Source organism: Haemaphysalis longicornis, unplaced genomic scaffold, assembly GCF_048455015.1.
Source record: "Haemaphysalis longicornis isolate Haplotype H1 unplaced genomic scaffold, Haemaphysalis longicornis Haplotype H1 scaffold_13, whole genome shotgun sequence".
Classification (NCBI taxonomy): domain Eukaryota; kingdom Metazoa; phylum Arthropoda; class Arachnida; order Ixodida; family Ixodidae; genus Haemaphysalis; species Haemaphysalis longicornis.
The window spans coordinates 44,622,499-44,641,271 of NW_027526233.1; the positions used below are offsets into that span (position 1 = coordinate 44,622,499).

The window sequence follows — 18,773 nt, forward strand, 5'->3', positions numbered from 1 at the left end:
GAAGTGGGGAAGTGGTCACTGCCATATGGGTCAGTGCCCAATCCCCACTCAAGACATGGAAAGAGAACTGCAGAGCCAACAGCCAGGTCAAGATGTCAGTATGTGTTGTGACCTATGTTATGGTATGTAGGCTGTTTATTGTTGAAAAGGCATGCTCCAGAGGATGTAAGAAACCTCTCTATCAGGCGACCCCGGGCATCCGTACGAGTAGAGCCCCATAGAGAATTGTGAGCATTAACATCCCCTGTTAAGATGTATGGTTCGGGCAGCTGGTCAACCAACGCCTCGAAGTCACAGCTCGAAAGTGTAACATCAGCAGGAATGTATATAGAGCATACCGTTATCAACCTATTAAATATTATTGTTCGAATGGGTACAGCCTCGAGGACAGTGTTCAAAGTGACAGGGTGGCAGGCTAAGAATTTCCGAGCAATTATGGCCACACCGCCAGAAGAGTGTGTGCAGCCATCCCTGTCCTTTCTGAAGACCATGTAACTATTCAAGAAATTTGTGTGCTTGGAATTCAAATGTGTTTCCTGAACACACATTACACTTGGCTGATTAGCATGCAGTATTTCGTATACATCGTCAAGATTTTTAAGAAGGCCTCTACAGTTCCATTGAATTATGTTTTCTCTTCCCATTATTTAGTGTGAGAGCTACTGGAGTGTGTGTGTTTGTTTATGTGTCGTCTTTCGGGGCTGTGACTCTCGCCTTTTTTGGCTTGTCGGGAGGCTTTGGCGTCGGGACGCGTTCCTTGCGCTGCGTTGCAGGCAGGAACGGCCCGACATCCATCTCGTCGTTGGATGTCCGAGGGGTGCCCGACGGACCGGGCCCCCCGGACTTGGCCCCCCCTCGGGAGCCCTTCGTTTGAGCCGCCACCGCTGAGGGCGTCCGGGGCGCCAGAGGTGGCACGGGCGGTGCGGTGGCGCTGGGAACCGGTGCGGGGCCCGTGGTGTCCATCACCTCGGTACCCTCCAACGCACTGGAGGACGGGGAGACAGAGGAGGGAGCGGCACCAGTCCCGACGGAAGAGGTTGGCACCACAACCGCTGCTGCCTCAGCAAGCGGCGTGGTGGCGGGTTGGGCTGCCTGAGGCAACCCAGGGGAGGGGGATGGGGGAGGGACCAGGTCAGACTCGCTGAACTGGGTCCCTGTAGAAACCAGACGCCGCTCCGCCCCCCGGCGAGCTGCGTCGGCGTACCTCCCCAGGGGGAAAGAGGCGAACCTCTTTCGCGCCTCTGCGAAGGTGATGTTCTCAGTTACCTTGATGTTGATTATCTTTTTTTCCATTTGAAATTTGTCGCACTTGCGGGAGTAGGCTGCATGCGCCCCCCCCCCTTCCGCAGTTTACACAAGAGAGGGTGTCAGATGGACAGTTGTCGCTCGGATGGTCATGCGACGCGCATTTTGCACACGTCGTTCGGCCACCACGGCAAGAGTTTGTACTGTGCCCGAACCGCTGGCACTTAAAACAGCGCCGCGGGTTCGGGGTGTAGGGACGGATGGAGCAACGGATAAAACCTGCATTTATGTATTGTGGAAGAACTGCGCGGTCGAAAGTCAAGATAATGTGTTTGGTGGAAATCTCCTTGTCGTCTCTGCGGATAGTGATGCGTCTCACGGCAGTGACGCCCTGATTCTTCAAGCCGGCAAGGAGATCCGCATCCGTTTCGTTCAAGAGATCCGTCTCGGATATCACAACTTGCGAGCTGTTGAGGCTCCGATGGGGTGTGACCCTGATGTCTAGATCAGCCAGTCTAGTCTGAGCTAGAAGCTTCGTTGACTGCTGCTTGTCCTTTACCTCGATTAGTAGTTCACCAGGCCTTTGTTTTTTGCACTTACATGATTTTCCTATTATGGCTTCAAGATATTTTGCGATCACGAAGACTGACTGAGATGCAAGAGGGTGGGTTGGATTGAGGGACTCCGTGACAAGAAATCGAGAGTAATGATCTGGTTCAGGAAATGTCAAAGATGGCAATGAAGGAAAAGATACTTCGGTGCGGCCCCTTTTCAGGGACCGATCACGTTTGTGGGGGGGGGGGTTGTAATTACTATAGGGCATAGTATAAAAGCGGGGAGACTGGGGTACTTTCTTCTCAAACCTTACCCTGATAGCCTGAGAGGTCCCGGAGCTCCCTGCCTGGTAAACAGACAGGGAGCCCATCCGCCGGAGCTTGACCTGGGCTCCGACGGCCACCGTTTGAGGCTTCTACCCTTCACCTTTAAACACGTCACCACGGTAGGTTACAGTTTATGTTGGGGGCTCGGGGTCCGCTGTATCGCCAGTACCGTCACCAAGATTACTCAAGGTGCCCCGTGCGGGGTCTTTTCCAAAAGACCAGCTTGTGTGTGACATACACGCTTTACATCTCCAACAGTCCTAGCAGCACTCATCAAGCTCTAGGAATACCTTTGGCTACCAGTTTTTTGGACGACTAATTTTTCGGCCATGCTTGATTATTCGGAATTTTTCCAGAAGCAGGACATACACATACATTCAGTGTATTACGCAGATCAAAACTGTGGACGCTAGGACGTGGTGTTGGATTTTTTGGACTATCCTAGCATCAGTCGGCCCGGCCGGCTATTACGCATACTCAGGTGTGTCGCCTCAGTCTTGTGTGCTTTCTTTTTCCTCATGTATCCTCGGAACTGGTGCTGGCATTCGGTACTGGTACGTCGGGTAGCAACCTCGGACTCTGGGTCGAAGCTATCTTGCCTAGCACCCAGCACGGGGCACCTTGAGCAATCTTGTTGACGGTATTGGCAACACCGCGGACGCCGAGCCCCCATACGTACGCTGTAATATACCGTGGCTGGGAGTTGTAAGGTGAAGGGTACAAACAACAAACGGTGGGCGTCAGAGCCCAGGTTCAGCTCCAGCGGATGGGCTCCCCATCTGTTTACCAGGCACAGAACACGGCGACAGCTCTCGGTATCAGTATAACCGGAACGTAGAAGATACCACCGTACCCTGCCTATATACTGTGCTATATGACATTGTCTAACCCCCCCCCAAACGTTATCGGTCCTTGAAAAGGGGCCGCACCGATGTATTTTTTCCTCCAATTGCAACCAATCTCGCTCCTAAAGCCCGGTACTATCTCGCGCTTTTTATGTTGGAATCTTTTCATTAGACAAAGGCAATCACTTCCCATTCCATGTTTCTAATCTCCAAGTATGTTGAAAGCCTTGTTGGCAAGTCGTACACGGCTAAGAAACTGAAAACGGGACAACTCCTGATTCAGGTAGACATCAAACAGCAGCCCGCTAACCTAATGGCACAAACGCCATGGTCCATGTTGACGTCAAGTTCCCGCCCCATCGCAGCTATAATAGCTGCCTGGGCGTAATCTCTCATCGCTATCCTATAAGTAAAAAAGAAGCCGATCTGCTCAAGGGCCTTCGTGATCAGCGTGTGACGGTATTGAGGTGAATAACCATAAGCCGAAATGACCCGCATTACACGACATTATTAATACACTACATTATTTACACGACATTATTTACAGAACAATCAATTCGAAAGTGGCTACAAAAATAATATTTCTCCTTGTAGATTTCTCATTACGAATAATGTGACGCTTAATGAAGATAACTTGGCTTGAATGCGCTACTCTATGGCTTGCCGACGCTCACACAGTATCAGCCGGCCGGCCGCAGGCGAGTTGTTCGTTTAGTTGAAACAGTTCGTCGTGATTGAAACTAAGTGAGGATAAATTTGTGCCTGGAAGAATCGGCATGATGTTTGTTGTTTTGCAGACTGTGTTAAGTTTAATGAAGCTGACAATGTCCAAAGAGCTCCACAGAAGCAAGCATCCTTCCCTTCGCTGACTGGTACGCTAGAAAAAACCTTTAAGGGCCTAGCTAGCGAAGTTAATATACGTACGATGGTATAAAATAAAACCAAAATATTTATTCTCACGCGTAAAACCATGGTGCACAAAGCACTGTTTACGCTGGGTGAACTAGCACAATGGTTAGCACTGCGACCACACATTTGCGATTTCTTTTCTGCATATGGAATGCCATCGCTAAAACTGAGTTATTTGTGGGAGTTTGGGGGACGCTTACTGTACCAAGCCTATTCAAGAATAAGTCATCTAACCTTATGAGAATGCTGTAACTAAAATGAAGAGTGTATACAATAAATTCTGTATATTGCGCTCTCTGAAGTGTTTTGGGTATGGCCCAGTCGACAGAAGCAGCGCTTGCATTGTTTTAAAATTCTCGAGTTAGAATCCCAAGCAGCCCCCGTGTATTTTGTAAATTGGTTTTTTTTTTGTTTTGAGATAATATTTTCTTTACGGTATTCCCCACTTTATAGTGTAAACGCAATTTTTCCAAGAAAAACAATTGGCAATAAGAGTTCCGCCTGATACTGACGCCCTGGCAAGTTCTCGCTGGAGGGGTGTTGATATAAGCACCAAGAGCTTGCGGGCACAGTGCAGAGTAAGGCAATTCTCGTCTTTGTGAGGGCACTCCTCTAATGACAGAGGAACGAATCAGGCAAGCTCAAAAGGAGGGGGCAAATTACGTCGCATTTGGGCGTCTCCGGTGACAGAGGGGTGGTTCATCCAGTGTGTATGCCTGAGCTAGTGATCGTTACGATGCTACGCCGTGCTGGCAAGCTTATTTGAATCATTATACAGCCAACACCATCGCTGAAGCGAGGCATCTCATTGCTGAGATATCAAGAAAAACCAGCCAACGATAATGTCGGATGCCAAATATGTTGTTTCACAGAAGGCAAATCGAAACTGAATAAAAGTCTTATCTTTGCCATCATCGGATGATATCGCATCTTGAACGCGTGGCACTGCTGCTAGCTGTTGCGGCCCCCACAAAGGATGAATGGTATTTTTCTTCTTTCAGGGTTTAGAAATTAAATACTCCTTTATCTGCCGGGTAAATGATGGCAAGTGCGTTTATTTGAGGCACTCTATGCAATGCAAACAAAACCCGAAGTTTGACAATTCCACTTCTGTGTCACCTTAAGGTTACAAGCCCGGCAGAGCTACACTGTACCATTTAGGCTACCGGCAGAGTGTGGTTTCTCAAAAACTAAGACAACGTATCAGCCTATCCTTCAGGGAACACACAATGATCCAAACCACCCAACGCCACGCGCACCCATTTTACCACAGGCACCAAGGTGAATCCAAGACCAAGGACTATGGAGCCTACAACCACAAAAAAAAAGATACAACCAGGCTGTAAAACTCACAGCAAGAGCCAATCAAGTACATGCAATATGTCTGACAAAGAATGCATCACACCATTATTCTTGACAACGGTCAATACTCAAAAACTGACAATCTGAACAGGCAGCAGTAGCAACTTGCTTGCACCACAAAAGCAGAACTCAAGAACAGGTCACCGTGATCAACGATTCGCAAGCGCTTTCCCGGAACATCCAGAAACTTCATACTTCAGCAAGCGTAGTTCCGATACTAGCGGAATACTCAACGTGCGGATAAACCTCTTACATGCAAAAATCGTGTAACCAGCGGGGCTCGATTTTGTATAGTATTCGAGAAGCAACCTCTACTGCCCGTGGGGGCGCTGCGAGCAGCCGGAGCGAGCGGACGTGTGTTACATCGGCTCCGCAGTTAATGAGCCATAATTGCGGACTAATTGGTCCCACAGTGCCCATTTTTCACCAGTGTGTTAGGCTTCGCTCAGCGGACCTGGCAATAACAAAGATTCGGTGAGTTCTTGCGAATTTCCGAATTTTACGGCCCTTTTCATGTTTGCGGCGTGGCCGCTCAGCTAAGCCTAACTTAGGCCTAGTACGAGTACGGCCAGGCCGGGCCGTCGGCGACGGCGCTCGAGCCGATGTCGACCGGAGGGGAGCCCGCATCGACGGGATTCAGCGAGGAAGCTACCATGGAGGCCTGCGGAGAGCGGGACGAGGAAATGCAAGTACAATTGGACCGCAGCGGAGGTCGGACGGCCGTGGTGGTGCCGGGCGAGGAGCTCTCACCGGGCGACCATGCGGGGTGGACGACCCAGCGGAGGAAGCCACAGCAGCGACGAGCGGAGGCTCCGCGATCTCCACCGCGACCGGTAAGCCCGCCGCAAAGGCGAACGCGTCTCTACAATCGAAGGAGAAATTCGTGAAGAAGGTGAATGCAAGCATGTCGAGAGCGGCGAGAATGCCCAACAGCATCCCCCGCGAAGAGCACAAAATTATCATCAGACCAAGAGGGGGACTGCAGGTAGGGAAGGTCAGACCGACCGAGTTGGCGACCGCAATTATGGTGGCCACGGGCATCGCAAGAGAGACGGCCATGCAAGACACGGTGTGCCTCAACGTGGCCCAAAACATCATAATCGTGAGCACTCCCGCAGAGGAGAGAATCTCGAAATACGCGAGAATCGAGGCTCTAACGATCGGCAGCCGCGAGTACGAAGTGTATGCCTATCAGGCGGCGCCGAACGGCACGGTAAAAGGCGTGATTCGCAACATCTCCACGGAGGACACGCAGGAAGAAATAATAGAGAACATCGTGAACGATTACAATCCAGCGGCGATAGACGCCCGAAGGATCGGAAAATCGTCGGCAATCGTCGTGCTCTTTCAGGGCGAGAAAGTGCCGACGACGGTGAAATACGGATCCGTGCTCGTTAGGTGCAGTCTGTATAGGCAACACCGCGAAGCTTGCAAGTGCTGCGGCGGAGTGGGGCACAGACAGGACGTGTGCCCGCAACCCGAAAAGAACGTGTGTTTCGCGTGCGGAAAGCAAAATCCGAGCGAGAACCACGCAGAAACGTGCAAACCGCGCTGCAAATTGTGCGGGGGTGCTCACCCGACAGGGGCGGCAAGCTGCAGCAACCGCTTCAAGACGCCATACTTGGTGCGGCGGCGGCAGTGGAGCCGCCAGCAGACGAAAGATGCCTCGTCAGCAAGGAAAGAAATTTCTAGAAGCGAGAGGGAATTCCCGCCGCTCCTGCAGCAGCGAGGTCGCAGCGGCAGCAAGAAGCGGGAGCAACGACCCCGCAACAGGTCGGCAAGCCGAGGCGCCCACGACAGGAGCCAATCGGCGGCCAGGAAAACGCGCGGGAAGAGCGGCGATAGGCCGTCGAGAGCACGTCACAGTCGCGCGAGCACGTGATGTGGGCGGAGATAGCCGGCGCACCGAAAGGAAGGAGGCGTTCGAGGTCACCGCGGCAGCGGAGAGAGATGTTGCAACCTCGTGACGAAAGAGTCGACAGACTGCAAGAGCAGGTAGCCGCGCTGAAAGCGGAAAACGCGAGCCTCAGCCAAAACCTCGAGCGGGCGATAAAGTTACTAGAAAGTTCTGGAAGAGAACAGGAGCCACGTGGCGGAGCGATGACAAGATCCGAGGAGCGTCGGCCGCAGCAGCCGGCGAGGCCGGCGCAAAACGAAGAAGAGGCGGAGCCTCCGACGAAGATGAAGGCGCTGCAGAAGCGCGAAGGTCAGAGCGACGCGGTCGAAACGGAAACCGAGATGGACGAAGATCAGGACCCGCCTTGCGGGGAAGAAGGAATACAAGGGGCGCAGAAGCAGAGGCTCGTGAGCTGGGAGCTACGCCTAAGGAGGTGCGCCGGACGCATCAGCAGGCTGGAAAAGCGGATGGACGCTTTCGAGGCGAACGTGAATGCGAGACTCGATAAGATACAGGAGTACCTTCACAGGATGCTGGGTGGAGACGAGGTCACACCGGGGCAGTACGTACAAGCGAACCAACCAACACCGAACCATGGCCAGTAAATCACGAACGAAAGCGAGCCTGAGAGTGTGGCACTGGAACGCGAACGGGTTCCAGTGTCGGCGGGCGGTGTTGCAGCAGTACATCAAGAGTTTGGAGAGACCCCCGGACGTGATCCTCGTCCAGGAAACCCACGCCGAGAACGCGCCGTCCCTCCCGGGCTACCGGGCGCACGCCAGCCCTCCCAGCGCCAGAGAAAGAGGCAAGGGAGAGGCGCAGGGCGTGTGCACGTTCGTCAGGAAGGGGATAACGTTCGTCAAGCACGACGACCTCCTCGGGCGCAGCGCCATCGAGTACTGCGCGACCGAAGTAGTGATCGGAAAAAAGAAAAAGGAGTCGGTGTACTTTCTCAACGTATACAGCAACCCGGGCCACAGGCAGCAGAAGTTCAAGACGGCCATGCATAAGATGCTGAAGCTCGCTGGCAGAGACACGGTAGCGATGTTCGGCGATTTTAACGCCGCACACAAGGAGCTCGGGTACAGCCGCACGACGGCGAAGGGGAAGGCCCTGCTCGAGGCGGCGGAGGAGGCCGGTTTCGTCCTGTATTCGGACGAAGCGGCACCCACACGCATCGGCACGTCGATAACCCACGACACCAGCCTGGACCTGTCCTTCGTCCGCAAGAGGAAGGGGGCCAGAGGCGGGGTGGCATGGAAGAACACGGGGCAGAACCTCGGGAGCGACCACTTCATAATCGAGCTGGACCTGCCGGCGTCGGCAGACGAGGTCGGCAGGGGCAAGCGCAAACACAAGCTCACCAACTGGGATCGCTTCCGAGAGGAGAGCGAGGAGCTCGGCGAGGAAATCGCAGACATCGAGAGCTGGTCGGACGCCCTGAAGCGCAAGATCAAGGGAGCGACCACGGAGCTGGAGACCGACGAAGAAGTACAGAAAATGGACAGCCGCCTGGCGCACCTGATAGAGGCCAGACAGGCCCTGCAGAGGCGCTGGCGTAAGAACAGAAACAACAGGAATCTCAGGAAGAAGGCCGCCGAGATCGGCAGGGAGATAGAGCGATACAGTCGCCAGCTGTGCACCCAGCAGTGGCACGCCATCTGCAGAGAGGCGGACGGGCAGCTCCACCAGAGCCGCACATGGAAACTACTGAGGCACTTGCTGGACGATACCAACAGCAAGAGTTACCAGCAGCACCGACTCGCCCAGATCATGCACTGCGCGACGAAGAAGTTGGGGAAGGAAGAGACGTGTAAACGGCTCAACGATAAATATCTCCCTACCACTCCCAGCGAGAGCCACGGCGACTACAGAGGCCCGAGCAACCCGGACCTGGACCGCGACATTGAGGAGTGGGAGGTCCGCGCGGCGCTGCAGAACCTCAACTGCAAGTCCGCGGCGGGCCCCGACGGAATCACCAATAAAGCCCTGCGAAACCTGGGCGACGGGCCGACAGAAGCGCTGACGGGGTATTTCAACCGATGCTGGCGCGAGGGAAGACTGCCGAGGCAGTGGAAGGCGGCCAAGACAATACTGATACCCAAGCCGGGTTAGCCGCCCGGTATCGAGAACATGCGGCCGATTTCCCTCACGTCGTGCGTCGGGAAAGTCCTGGAGCACGTGTTGAACAACAGATGGCAGCGGTATCTGGAAGAGAAGGGCCTCTACCCGGACTCGATGCTAGGGTTCCGAGAGAGGCTCAGCACGCAGGACGCAATGATACAACTGCCGCACGAGATACTAGAGCGTCCGACAACGTCGCAGGACAACAGAGCCGTGCTGGGCCTGGACCTGCAGAGTGCTTTCGATAAAGTCAGGCACTCGGCCATATTGGCGCAGGTTTCGGAACTGGGTCTGGGCAAGAGGTCCCACGACTACATCCGCGACTTTCTGTCGCACCGGACGGTGGAACTACAAGCGGGGGACCTGGAGCTGCCGGAGAGAGAGCTGGGCAGCGTGGGTACCCCCCAGGGAGCGGTGATCTCGCCGGTGCTGTTCAACCTGGTGATGATCGGTGTGGCCAAACGCCTCTCGGAGATCCCGCAGGTTCGACACACGATATATGCAGACGACATTACGCTGTGGGTCCCCGGGGGGAGCGACGGCCACATCGAGAGTTCGCTGCAGGAGGCGATAGCGGCGATCGAAGTGCTCCCCGCAAAAGTGCTCCCCGCAAAAGTCCGAGGACTAAAGTGCTCCCCGCAAAAGTCCGAGTTGCTGGTGATTCCACCGCCGGGCAGGTACCGCAAGAGAGCCGAGGAAGAGGCGAGTAAGATCATGTTGTTCACGTGCGATGGGACGGAGATCCCCAGAGTCAGCAAGCTGCGAGTGCTCGGGATGCTGCTGGAGGCGAACGGCGGCAACGGAGCCACGGTGGAGAGAGTAATCACAAAGATGGGAATGGCCACCAAACTGATCAAGCGGGTGGCCAACAGATACAACGGCATGAAGGAGGAGAGCCTGTTGCGGTTGGTGCGGTCCTTCGCCACGAGCCACGTTGCCTACGTGGGCGCCTTTCACCCGTGGAAGCGCAACGAGAGGGACCGCATCAACGCGGCGATCCGCAAGACGTACAAGGCGGCGCTGGGGCTCCTGAACAGCGCCAGCACGCAGAAGCTGCTGGAGCTGGGCGTCCACAACACGCTAGAGGAGATCGGGGAGTCCCAGCGAGCGTCTCAGCTGGAAAGACTGCAGACCACGCGGACCGGAAGAAATATCCTGAAAAGCTTGGGCCTGGGTCAGAGCAGAAGACTACAGGAGAAGAACGGCCTGCCGGAGGAGGTGCGTAAAAGAGTGCGGGTGCTGCCGCTGCCGCGGAACGTACACCCCGACAGCAACCGAGAACGGCGGGCGGCCAGGGCCAAGGCGCTGGCCGAGATCTACAACGACGACGCCGGGGCCACTTACGTGGACGCGGCGAGGTGCCCGGACCGCCCGAACACGTACGTGACCGTAGCGGTGTCGGCCAGGACCGGAGAGACGCGCAGCGCCTGCAGCGTGAGGGTCTCGACCGCCGCGCAGGCGGAAGAGGTCGCGATCGCGCTGGCGCTGGCGGATCCGGAATGTACCACGACCTTGAGTGACTCTAGGACAGCCATATCGGGATATGCGAAGAACGCGGTGTGCGCGCAGGCCGCGAAGATAGCTGGTGGTGCCCGTGCGGCGGGCACGTGCGAGCAGGTCACTTACGTCCGGTGGTTCCCGGCGCACTCGGGGACCGCGACGGGAGCGTACCCGAACCGCAACGAGACTGCGGACGCCGTCGCGCGTGAACTTTCCGGTCGCGCGGCGCCACCCCGCGTCTCACGCACGGAGGGTGAAGAGGCAACGGAGCAAGAACCTCTACTCAACGGTGGAGAAATCCTGCAGTGGTACAGGCTCGGCAGGAGGGAGCGGCCGCCGCCGCACCCGAGGCTCACCCGAGCCGAAGCCGTCCTGTATAGACAATTGCAGACCGACTCGGTACTGACTCCGGTGTTGGCGCGATACGTGTGTCCCGAGGTATACGTGGACGCAAAGTGTAGTGAGTGTGCGTGTGCGAATGCGACGGTGGCCCACTTGCTGTGGGGTTGTGCGGAACACAGTGCGCGGGGGTATGACGAGAGTCTGCCCCAGGAAGCCACGGACTCGATCAACTCTCACGAGTACGAAACACAGCGAAGGACAATCCAGCGGCTCGAGGCGGCTCTCGGCCGGCAGAAGCGCAGGGAGGCGCAGGCGAGGGGAACGGGGGGTGACCCCCAGAGACCTTTGTGGCGCCGCCCGCGCGGAAGCCCGGGCCGAGGCATCGTCGCGAGGACGACAGTATAGTCGGGGTGGGGGTGCCCTGCGTCGCACTTGAACCCACCTCCGCAGGATATTTATTTCACAATAAAGTGATTTTCTTTCTCTCTCTACTGCCCGTGGCCGTTCCCAACCTGACACACACTAACCAGCCTGCCGTGCACCACAATTATATATATCAACGCTGGAGAAACTATTCTGCTGCAAACTTACGTCAAGAAGATACCTACCATCCCACCATACGCCAACAAAAGTAGATGCTGCACATTTCAGAGGACTCCAAATGAACTCTCCAATCCGCCGCCCCACTGCCCTGGATGCAGCAACATCCAGTACAGAGGTGCAGAAGTCCTGGCCAGCGACATCCTTGAAAACCAGTGTGGCTCGGCGACCCAGGGAATGCCACCGGGACAGACGGCATGCCACCTACCATAAGCATTGGACAACTGTCCCACGAGTCAGAGGTAACAATGCAGGGTAATTATTTACAATTCTCATCACACACTCTTTTAGCAGCGCAATTCCCGTGTTCTACTCCCATGCAACAGGACATCAATATTTATTACGTACGGTTGAGCTAGTCAGGATGTCGACCTCGCCCTCACACGTGCAGTCCCCCTTGGTCACATTTTCTGTGGCGCCGCTGCATATGACCGCCATATGGGTCACATAAAGCAACTATGAATCCAATATCGCGCGTCCCCGGGGACAATCACAAGCCTCTCTCGGCACTCTATGAACTCCGCGCTATAGCAAGTTGGCCCTCTGCCCCTTTGTCAGACCTTCTTAAACAGATCTGAAAACACAATCAACTCCTTCGTATACGCTCACTATCCAGGGTGCTACTGTTTCTGCATGCGTGGATTAAACGTGCCCAATCAAACCTATGTCATCGTCTTCTCCTCCTTCTTGGCCTCTAGAAACCATGGTTTCCTCACGACAATCAGCTTTCCCTCGAGCTAGCATCATTCCCCACCAGATAATCCCTGACGGTGCATGCCAGAGTGCTTACAAATGATGCTGACATATTGCTAGACCACAGCCTACTAGACAACGCTATCGCCTTGGGATAGCATTTTGAAAAACGCCAAGATCTTAGTAAAACTCGTACTATAGCCACCATTCCCCATGGCCTCTCAAAGCTTAGCTTCTTAATCTCATGGGAGCCTAGATGACTTGACCTGTACGTGGCTTGTGCACATCCAGCAACCGGAGTGCAATTCCTTGCTTAATGCTGTGCCGAAATCAGGGAATACTATAGAGCTTGCTCTGATTACCTTACCGTTGATCATATCCAAGTAATGGTAAACCTACGGGGCCGGAACACAAGGCACGTCTCTTGCCTGGATGCCGCGGCCTATGACTCGAGAAGGTAGGAAATCAAGCTGCTCATAATTTTTATTTATTTATTTATTTGTTTACAGTATACTGCGGTCACGGAGGACCATGCAGGTGGGAACATGGTGATGCAGATATAAAATTCATGTGGCACGGCAGGAGCCACGTGGCGCACAAGTACCCGAAGAAAAAAGAAAAAAAAACAAATACACAAGGACTGGACGTATCGGCGTAACTGGAAACCTTGCAATAATATAGCGCGAGGGAGCGTTCAGGCTGTTCTACCCTTGATTGATCCTCATCTTGCCAACGGTCCAGACGCACATCCGCGTCTTTAACGTGATTAGGCTAAACATTCTTGCCGAAAGCGTCTTCATAAAAAGACAGCGCAGATTTACCTGCATGTTTTCCTTTGTTAACAGGACGATCATTAATGATGCCAATACATAGAACACACTGCAGAAATGGTTCGCTCGGGCTGTTCAGCATAGCGGTATTTCCCTCATTGTCACGAAAAAACTTTCTCTGACCAGAAACCCGTAAGTTTCCGCTAACCGGTTTTGCATATTCTTGCCATTTTTTTTTGCCGCCTGCTGTGCTTCCGAGATCACCTCCTTTCGCTTCACCCCCACCTCTTACAACTCTAATGTTTTACATGCTCAAGATGTTTTTTTAAATGTAGTGTGACAGGGGACCTACACTCTCCACCCAAAATATTACGCATGACTTCGAAAAAGCCCAAATCATTCCCGCTCCATCTCATGTCCTTTCCCAACTACGGCGATCTGGCTTTCCCATCTCAATAAATGTTATTCAGATCATCTTACACGAGAAAAAAGTAGCTAATGCAAGTTGCTTCTTTCCTGGTATTTTTATTTGCAAAAAAAGTCAGTATTCGAACTATCGATCACTATTTTGTTTATCAATTTCGCAAATCTATCTTCAAAAAGGACTAATCTGTAAAAAGCACCTATTTCATGATAACGTGCAGGCTAGTACATTTAAAAGCTAACGTTGCTTCCACATTTTCATTTGTAGGCTAACGAAAACACGAAACGAGAGTGGCGCGAGCCATCATCACCTGCAGTCTTAGAAGGCTACAACTGAGCTTGGAGCTGAGCGCGCTGGGCTTGCGTGCGGTTGATATATGTGTACTACTGCAGGCTATCGTTCATGTACCGTTCCGCTCAAGAAATGAAAGCCAAGCTTAATACACAGAGACTCTGTTATCACAACAATTTCCACACTACCTGCAGCTTGGCTAGGCGGCAGGCCTGTGTCTAACTGGTTTCAGGGTGACTGCGCGGCGCCCTTGTAGACAGTCATATTACCCTATTGGGAAGATATAACCGTGGGCGAATCCTGGACTATAAAGTTCATGTTCCGAGAAAAACCTTGAGCGAAGCCTATGTGGTTATGATACGCTGTTTATGGCATCTATGATCGAAACAAATTCCACAATAAGTAACAGCCAGTTTACAAAGAAGCTCAACGCCAAACATACCTGACATCGCTGCTAGCTTCGTTGCCAAAAAGCTCCCCTACAGTGTGACGGTGATAGAACGTAGAGTGAAATAGTAAATGAAATTGAATGCATATGCTCGTGCTGTTCAGATGCATGTAGTACGCAGTGCTCTACTTAGTGATCGCCTGATAATGGAACCAAGCGCAAGGTGTGTGAAAACGAATGACCCGATGCATGTGGTATTAGAATCTGGTAACGGACAAAGTCGAAGTCCGTTAAAAATATTTTAAACCTCAACCTTGTGTCCGATCATTAGGCATGCATTTGGATTGGGTTAGTTTACTTTATTAGGCACCTTTCTCAAGAGCCGTTCAAGAAAGGGAAAGAAGTGTGTGTGTGTGTGTGTGTGTGTGTGTGTGTGTGTGTGTGTGTGTGTGTGTGTGTGTGTGTGTGTGTGTGTGCGCGTGCGAGCGTGCGTGCGTGCGTGCGTGCGTGCGTGCGCGCGTGCGTGCGTGCGTGCGTGCGTGTGCGTGTGCGTGTGTGTGCGCCTGTGTGTGTGTATGTGTGTGTGTCTATATGTCTCCGTTTAGGAATGGAACATATATGACGCATGCATTGGCTGATGACAAGGGAATTATAAGGGAATAATGAAAGTGCCTTGCACCTTTCACCTAAGTTCTGTCCCCTGTGTGTTGGGCGCAAAAATGTTTCGCTGCCCATTCATTTTCGCCGGTGCGGAGTGGCGAGGTAATTTGATCATTTCTTATTTCCTTCACAATTTACGCAGTTGCTGGCCCGTTCGCGCATCGCTCAAGAGTGCTGTGGAAATTTAAGTGGAAACAAGCTTCTGCAATTATAATAAGGCAATTAATTGTTATTTTGTAAACCTTACGCGGTTCCGGGTACTCTACTGGGCATCACTTTTTTGGAGGTCGAGCAATAATTGGACCTCCAAACCGTGTAGTGAACAGCGAATTCGACCGAATTTAACCGTGCATGAAAAAAGTGTACCTACCTTCCACGCGTCTTTCAAGTCATCATATCTGTAGAGCGCGCCGTCCCCCAAAACGCCGTTACAACCGATGAGCACAGAGAAAATTACAATTTTGAAGGCTTCCATACCGCACCACCTGTCGTCAAGAGAGAACAGATACAAGTGCCAGAAAACATAGGTTCTTTTTAATATGAAGAACCAGTGACGTGCAAATATCACCCTTGACATTTGTTGCGGAACTTGTAGAGGCTAATCAACAGCATCTCTAAGCGGAGTCGTGCTATTATGTTCCGCCGTATAAATTTACCATTTCTTATCAAACGCAAACAATGACATTTCTCCCATTTTTAAAGTGAAGCCCTGTTTTTAAAAGAATATTTACTTCGCTTGTTTATTCCTAGGAATGTTTTTTGGAAGATTCAAAGGTATTTGGCAAACTCGCGGCGGCTTCAATTTTCTGCTTGGCCCGAAGGCTTTCTCTATCTCTGGCGACATTATTGTCGCGGCCCTTGTTTCCATTGGTCCCATGGTGTACTTACGAATTCTTCTACACTGTTCGAACAGCAATTACACCACGCATTCGTTTCGCACAATGAAGGTTGGAGTTGCGAAAAAACGTGTGATGGGATATTTACCGGTAGGTGAATCGCATGGGAAAACATTTTTCAGTAGGACGAGCTTATCCCCCACAGATTATCGACTAAAGTGTTGTGCAGTAAGAAATAATCTTCAAACAGTTGAGGTATCTGTGTCTCTCATAAAATATTTGTCCGTTCTCTCGAAGAAGTAAAATTTATTGTTCTCTTTCTTGATTTTTACAAATTTAACCAGCATTTGGAAACAATGTGGTATCTGTGCCTAGTGACACAAAGCATGAAAAATAGGTAGCAACATTTTTGCACTTATCAAAAGAACCCCGTGCCTTTCGTAGCTACTTTGGTGCTGCCAGAGGTGCTAGGTACGCCACTTTGTGTCCCCTATGCCCCCTAGAAACCACGAAACCGGTAACGACCAAACTTACAGCAGCAGAAAACTCTACGAGCCGAGGTTGGTCTACTGCCACGAAGAAGCAAGAAACTTGCAGCCCCACCCAACTGCGTGGTTTAAGAAGCCGCATCGACGGTCACGTGGCAGTAGCTGCCTCAACTGTTGTCTTTCTAGGAATCTGCTTGCGAGTACCAAGATGAGTGGTTTATTGATTTCGTGTATTCACCCTGAGTTCACAAGAGAAATCCAAAGAAGAGAGGGAACATACACATACTAAGTGAATTCTGAAATTGTCATTATAGGGACAATAAAGAACTATGGATACTCTAAACGTTCACAGTTCTATTTCATAAGAAGAACGTCAAAGAGTGATAGAAATATTCGCAGGAAAAACAGTGAGATAGCGCCCATTCCCTGCATGCTGCTGTTAGGGTGTGTCAGGTGTTCAAAGAGGTCACAAACGTAGGCATGCTTCGCTACATCCGAGCGCCCTATCTTCTGCCCAAAAACAAAAAAAAAACACTCAGCTCCTCTAAGGTCCACCGCTCTTGCAAGCCCTTTTTCGCGCGACAACCCGCGAATCTTGATGATGGTTCGCAGAACCAATCTTTACACAAAATACCTTGAATAGGCGACTGGCCTTTGGCCTTGCCTTTACCCAGTTCACGACTATAACGAGGAGTTGCATAACACGCGCAAGCTCTCGACTCAACTCCTTTAACGCCTAGGAAGCATACAATGTCTAAATGCTACGGCACTGCTGAATTCTTAAAGAATCCCAAGACACCAATACAATTGCCAACAATGGCTCGAGCACCGTCGGTGCACACAGCTACACACATGTTCCAAGGAAGAACGTGCGAATGAAAAAAATGTTCATACCATCAAACAAATCAACGCATCTCGTTGTAGTCTCGAGTCCCAGATAGCAAAGGAGTTCTTCAGAAATACAGAGCCATCAACGAAGCACACAAACACTATTATCTGTTGGGTCCCAGACGTCACAGCTTTCATTACGGCAAGAGAATAGTTCTTAACAGACTTGAATTTTTCTACTGTTTATACAATTTTTGTACACATCAGACGTTATTTCTCGTATTCTCCGGGCCGCAGTGTCGTTCGAGCACGGTAGTTAGTGCAGTTTCACGATGTGCCCTTTGCCTATGAACATTCCGACGATATCATTAATGTCGGGCATAAGAAGGGTCTGGCTGCTTGGGTGAGGCTACATCTGTTTAGCCACATGATAACTTCCCATACAACTTGCCTTGGTGGCATCCCTGGAACTTGCCAGCTCAAAAAAGGCTGCAGCTTTCTTGCCTGAACCATAAATTTAAAGATTTCGTTACCCCTCTAAAACTTGCACTTAACCGGGCGCCTTTCCCTTACAACAACGCATTATGTTGCAAGTCGGGGTACATGCACCAAAGCGAACCAGCAAAAACTACACGTAACCACGGTGCCGAAGCCTCTTAAATGAGGATCAGCGTACGCACACAGAACAGAACGCACATCGTGGCAGCCGCTTAGATTCTATGCGAAAATAACGTGAAACATCTCGAACAAGCATTCGGCGACAGATGGAGGCTAGCGGCTGATGCGAACACCCTAAGCACAACTAACCTAAAACCCGTCGCACAAGCATTCGGTTACCGATCGGACCCTTCCTGCACGTCCACGAAGGAGGCGATTCCGTTAATCAGTAAGTTATTTTAAAGCTAACTTCTCATATATTTGACCACAACTTGTTTGGGTTATCCAGCCTTTGGGATTCCAACATTCGTTTCTTGGTTTCGAAGAACTATATGCACTCGTCTTGGTAGCTCGGGTGCTTTGCCCAGAGGTGGCGTGTCAACTTAGTTTGCACCATGCAGCTTTGAGCAAGTGTAAAAGATTGCCACCCGTATTGGCAAAGCCAAGCTTCAAATAACTCTGTGTAGCCACGTAACGTGGCTGCGCATGGCGGCGCTGCTCGGACGAGGACGTAACGTCACAATTCAGGCCTTGCGGTTGAGCGTGCACGGCAAACCCACCCAACAGAAGTTGGAAATAGGAATCTGTGTTGTGATAACAGGGACTAGAGAGATGCAGCATAGTAGAGAGCTGGTCCCGGTGCGCTTCCCGGTCACTGAACCAACCAGCACCACTGCGCGTGCTTAAATGGGGCGAGGCCGGTTGTGATAATGTGAAATTGCGCCGACCGCATGCAGGGGGCCATACGTTGAACTGTTGCGGGGGAAAAGAAAGGTATTAATCGAAAAGATGTTAGGACTGCCCCAAAACATTGCATTAGTCACCGTCGGACTGGCTAAGGAGGTGTGAGTTCAGAAGTTTTTAGATGCGAAGCATTTCATTCTCGGAGCTGGGTCCCTCCTCCCTCGTCGTTTTCGTTGTCAGCCGTCAGCACTCTACTGTGCATGCGCGTCTCTTCAGCCCCGTCAGCGTTTGGGCTGACGTCAGTGCAGTCCACTATAAAAAGAAATAGTTAGGCGGCACCCGGTTTTGA

At 51.9% G+C, this 18,773-nt stretch overlaps 1 long non-coding RNA gene across 1 annotated transcript in view; it reads right to left on the minus strand.

The window, feature by feature from the left end:
• LOC144164048 (uncharacterized) overlaps nt 1-15,405 on the minus strand; it is a 198,921-nt gene extending 183,516 nt beyond the window's left edge. Inside the window, exon 1 of the long non-coding RNA XR_013321019.1 lies at nt 15,302-15,405. This is a non-coding gene — a long non-coding RNA (uncharacterized LOC144164048). The remainder of the gene's footprint in view (nt 1-15,301) is intronic.
• Nucleotides 15,406-18,773: the final 3,368 nt, after the last annotated feature.